Source organism: Piliocolobus tephrosceles, chromosome 14 (assembly GCF_002776525.5).
Source record: "Piliocolobus tephrosceles isolate RC106 chromosome 14, ASM277652v3, whole genome shotgun sequence".
In the NCBI taxonomy this organism is placed as follows: Eukaryota; Metazoa; Chordata; class Mammalia; order Primates; family Cercopithecidae; genus Piliocolobus; species Piliocolobus tephrosceles.
Window position 1 is genome coordinate 77,448,454 of NC_045447.1, and position 6,098 is coordinate 77,454,551.

A 6,098-nucleotide genomic window follows, 5' to 3' on the forward strand; every position below is an offset into this window, starting at 1 on the left:
ATAATGAAAGCTTATCACTTCCAAGGGATATCTTCAATGGCCGGAAGATATAGTTGCTTCCTCAAAAGGTGCAAACATCAATACAAGGACAAAAGGATAGTGAAGAATCATGAAGATATGACACCACAAAAAGAAACTAATAAAGCTTCAATAATGGACCTTGAAACAAATGGAGATCAATGAAATTATGGACAAGAAATTCAAAATAATCCACTTAAATAAGTTCAAGGAACTACAAGAACATACATACAGAAAATTAAATGAAATTTAGATCTGGCCTGGCACACTGGCTTATACCTGTAATCCCAGCACTTTGGAAGGCCAAGGTGGGCAAATCACTTGAGGTCAGGAATTTGAAACCAGCCTGGCCAAAATGGTAAAACCCTGTCTCTACAAAAATACAAAAATTAGCCAGGCATGGTGGTAGGCATCTATAGTCCTAGCTACTCCGGAGGCTGAGGCAGGAGGATCGATTGTAACTGGAAGGCAGAGGTTGCAGTGAGCCAAGATCACGCCACTGCAACTATATATTCAAAGTGCTAAAGGGGGAAAAAAACTGCTAACAAAGAATACTTTACTTTACCCAGCAAAGCTGTTCTTCAGGAATAAGGGATAAACAAAAACTTTCCCAGACAAACAAATGCTAAGGGAGTTCACCACCACTAGGTTTGCCTTACAAGAACTGCTACAGAAATCCGCTAAGCTGAAATAAAAAGCTGCTAGTTAATAATATGAAACATATGAAAGATAAAAAACTCAAGGGTATAAATAAAATATGGTCATACTCAGAATACTCTAATATTATAAGTATGGTGTATAGAGCAATTTTATTTCTAAATGAGGGTAAAAAGATAAAACTATTAAAAGCAACTATAGCTACAATGTTAGGGGATACAAATTGTTAAGGGATGTAATATTTGACCTCAGTATCTTAAGAGATGAAAGGAAGGGAGTGAAATTATAGTTTTTATATGCAATTTAAGTTATCAGCTTAAAGTAGCCTATTATAAGTATAAAATATTTTACAGAAGGCTCATGATAACCACAAAGAAAAATCTATAGTAGTTGCACAAAATGTAAAAAGAAAAGATTCAAAGCACATCACCAGAGAAAACCATCAACCACAAATGAAACAGCAAGAGAAGGAAGAAACAAAGGATCTACAAAACAATCAGGAGGAAAACAAAACCAAAAACAAAAACAAAACACTTTTAATGGCAAGTCCTTACCTATCAATCATTACCTAACGTGTAAGTGGATTAAATTTCCCAGTCAAAAGACAGAGTGGCAGAATGATGTCAGCAAGAAGACTGACTAGAAGCCCTTAGCACTCACCCCCAACAAAGACAGCCAGAACAATGAACCAACAACTACATTTTGATGAAAATAATTAAAAGAGAGCACTGGAGTATATCAAAGGAGTAGCAGGAACCCTGTAGAGTGCAGAAACCCAGCACAGTCACATGGAGAATAAAAAGAAATGTATCATCTCTGCCATACTTTCCCACAGTTGAGATCAACTTTGAATCAGGAAGAACTCCTCCCTGCAGAGAAAAGGTAAGCAAGAGGATCCCAGAAACCCTCTTGACCCCTTGGAAACCTACAGTCCTCACTACTGGTAACTCCTAAAGTATTCACAGGCACTAAGCCTAGATAAGAAAGCTGCCTAAAGTCCATACAGCTATGTTTCCCCAAGAGAAGGAGTTGACACTGTGCCCCACCTTCCATAGGCTGCATCACTGCTGTGCTATGCCATCTTGGAACTAGAATCACTGCCAGAGTGTGTCCTCCTCTGGGGGCAAGTAGCCATAGCATCCTTCTGATACTGAGGCTTTGTCACTACTAAACCACTCCTGCCTAATGACCTGCCATCCTTAAGTGAGGAAACTGCTATGCTTTGCCCTGTGGGACCAAGCTGCCATAGACCTGTTCCAGCTACCCCTCCCAGTCACTGCTGCACACTATCCTCCTGTGCCTGAATTGAGGAAGTGACTTGCCTCCCAAGAAAATAGTGCCTTAGCTGCCAAAGCAGTCATATTTCATGGTGCTAGAGCTAAAGTGGCACCCTGCTTTCCAAGGCCAGTGCCTTGGCCACCCAGAACAGCCACACACCCTGGGCATAACCTGAAGCAGTGCATTGCCTCCCAGTGTCTTGCACAAGCCAAGCAGCCATGCCTCCTAGAACAGAGCTGATGTAGTACATTCGTTCCAAGGGATATAGAGCATTAGCTGAGCTGAGACACTCCAATCAACAGGCTGAATAACTGTAGTACCTTACATCCCTGGAACTTGACTTGTCCCCTAAAGACTGATTTGTTGATCAGTCTTCAAGGAGTGAAGTCATTGTTGTGCTTATGTCTGAACCCTGAAGTCCAAGCAACAGCTGTGCTTAGCCATACTGGGGTCCTTGTTGCAACTACACTTGACCTCACGGAGTCTGGGATACTGCTGTGTTTCACCATCCTGGTGTCCAGAGTCACCACTATCAGTGTCTCATCCCTCAGGGACTAGTTGGCATTATGCCCTGTTGGCTCTGGTGACTGAATTGTAGCTGTACACTGCTCTCCAGGCAAAGGCACCCCTTCTTGCCTGCAGCCAGGACAGTGCTGTGCCCAGTCTCCCAGGGTCAGGGTCACAGCTAAAACTCAGCGTTCTGGGCCAAAGCTACTCAGGGTGGGAGGGGGTGCTTTAGAGTCACAAACTACAATTCTGTGGGAAATCTCCATCCAACTCTACCTGAGAGAATGAACCTGTACCTCAAGACCCAGGTGCCACAATATGTTAGTGAGTCCCTGATGCCAGGACCCTAGCTTCATAGCCACTCTAAACACCAGAACCCTGGAACCCAGAGCTACTACAGCTGCTTGTGATCCATGTCAGACCTGACACCAAGGGAATACACTTGGCTGTGTCTCCCCATTTTGGGGAAAATGTTAAAATGGAGGACCACAGAAGCTTTATCAATGAGTACCCTTACAACTTATGTTACCATTGCTGATGCCACAAACTGTTATAGCCTAGGCCACCAAAATACATACAATCTCAGCTGATGTTTATCATAGCTGAAGAATCTACACAGAGCCTATAATATTGAATTGACTCAGAATCAGAGCCAGCACGACCTTCCTTCATATCACACTAAGACCCATCTTCAGGTGAAAATATTTCTCTACAAAACCTACTCTAAAGTGCTTGGAAGAAGTAACTATTCCACCAGATGCAATGACATCAATGCAGGGACACAAGAAACATGAAAACTAAGGAAACATGACACCAGCAAAGGAGCACAATAATTCTTCACTAAATGATCCCAAAGGAAAGGATATTTATAAATCACCCAAAAAGAAATAAAATATAATAATTTTAAGGAAAGCAAGTGACATACAAGAGTAAATAAACAAATCAACAAAATAAGGAAAATAATTTATGACCTGAATGAGAAAATCATTCAGAGAAAATAGTTTATTATAAAGATCAAAACAGAAATCTTGGAGCTAAATAATTCAATGAATGAAATTAAAAATACCACAAAGAGCCTCAACAGCAGAGTAGATCAAGAAGAACAAATCTCTGAACTTGAAGATAAGTCATTTGAAATTAGTCAGAAGTAAAAAGAATGAAAAAGACTAAAGACAACCTATGAGATTTAAGAGACACCATTAAGAGAATAAACTTGAATTGGCTGGGTGCAGTGGCTCAAGCCTGTAATCCCAGCACTTTGGGAGGCTGAGGTGGATGGATCACGAGGTCAGGAGTTCAAGACCAGCCTGGCCAACATGGTGAAACCGTGTCTCTACTAATAATACAAAAATTAGCTGGGCATGGTGGTGCACACCTGTAGTCCCAGCTACTTGGGAGACTGATGCAGGAGAATCGCTTGAACTCGGGAGGCAGAGGTTGCAGTGAGCTGAGATAGCACCACTGTACTCCAGCCTGGGTGACAGAGCAAGGCTCCATCAAAAAAAAAAAAAAAAAAAAGAAGAAAGAAAGAAAAGAGAATAAACTTGAATTATGTGAATTTTAGAAAGAAAAGAGACAAAAGACATGGACAGAAAGCCAGAAAGCCTATTTAATGAAATGCTGAAAACATTTGAAGTTTTGAAAGGTATATAAACAACCATATCCATGAAGCTCAAAGGTCCCCAAATTCAACCTAAAGAAATCTTCTTTAACTCATATTGTAATTAACTGTCAAAAGTCAAAGACAAAGAGAATTTGAAAAGCAGCAAGAGAAAAGCATCAAGTCAAATATAAGGGAATCTTCATTAGGCTCTCAGCAGATTTCTTAGCAAAAGCTCTGTTGTCCAGGAGAGAATAGAATGATATATTCAAAGTGGTAAAAGAGAAAGAAAACTGCCATCCAAGAATACCTTACCCAGTAAATCTACCCTTCAGAAATGAAGGAGAAATAAAGTATTTCCCAGACAAGCAAAGTTGAGGGAATTCATCACCACTAGACCTGCCTTACAAGAAATGCTTAAGAAAGTCCCTCAAAATGAAACAAAGGGATGCTAGTTACTAATATGAAAATGAATGAAAGTATGAAATTTATTTGTAAAGGTAAATACATATTTAAAACCAGGATACTCCAATACTGTTATGGTGATCTGTTAATCATATATACCTTTAGTATAAAGGGTAAAAGTCAAAGCAGTCAGAAATAATGATAGCTCAAATAAGTTGATATGACATGCATAATATTAAAAGATGTAAATTGCAACATGAAAAATATAAATCCTGAGGGAGGAGGGAAAAATTCTAGGGTTTTGTATGTGACTGAGGTTAAGCTGGTATCCATATAAAACAGTCTATAGTAACTATAAAATGCCTTGTGGTAACCACAAAGCAAAAAACTATAGCAGATACATTAATGATAACGAGAAATGAATCAGAAGGCACTACAGAAAATCACCAAATAACAAATATAAACAAGAATAAAAGAAAGGAACAAAGAATCTACCTAACAACCAGAAAACAATTAATAAAATGTCAAGTCAATTCCTACCTATCAATTACTATCTTGAATATAAATGCATTAAATTCTACAATCTAAAGACATAATGCGCCTGAATGGGTTTTTTAAAAAAAAGCATATCCAACTATATGCAGCCTACAAGGGACCCACTTTAGCCTTAAGGACACAAATAGGCTGAAAGTGAAGAAGTCAAAGAAGATATCCCATGTAAATGGTAAGCAAAAAACAGTAGGGGTGGCTATACAATATCAGAGAAAATAGACTGTAAGTCAAAAACTGTCACAAAAGACTTTGAAGGTACTTATTTAATGATAAAAATCATCAAAAAGGCTTAACAATTATAAATATATATGCACTAAACATTGAAGCACCTAAACATATAAATAAAATATTATTGGATATAAAGGGAGAAATAGGTAGCAATACAGTAACAGCAGGAGACTTTATAATATCCCACTTTGACTAATACACAGATCAACAGACAGAAAATAAATAAGGAAATACTCGAATTGAACTGCACATTGGACAAAATGAACCTAACAGATATGTACAGAACTTTCCATCCAATAGCAGCAGAATATACATTCTTCTCCAGTGCACATGGAACATTCTCCAGGATAGATCATATGGTAGAACACACACAAAAAAAACAACATATTTTAAAAAGTCAAAAGCATATCAAGTATTGTTTCTAACTACAATGGTATGGAACTATAAATCAATAATAGGAGCAATTTTGGAAAATTCCCAAATATATGGATATTAAACAAATGTTCCTGAACAACCAATGATTCAAAGGAGAAATCACAAGGGAAATTTAAAAATGTCTTGAGACAAATGACAATTAAACACAATACCAAAACCTACAGGTGCAGCAAAAGCAGTTTTAAAAGGGAAATTTATAGCAATAAGTGACTACATTAAAAAGAAGAAAGCAAATAAATAGCCTAACATTATACCTCCAGGAACTCGGAAAAAAAAGGCCAAAGTTAGCAGAAGGAAAGAAATCACAAAGAACAAAACAGAAATAAATCTGATGGATAGAAAAAGCATAGAAAAGTCAATAAAACTAAGAGTTGGGTTTTTTTTTTTTTTTTTTTTTTTTTTTTTTTTTTTTTTTTTT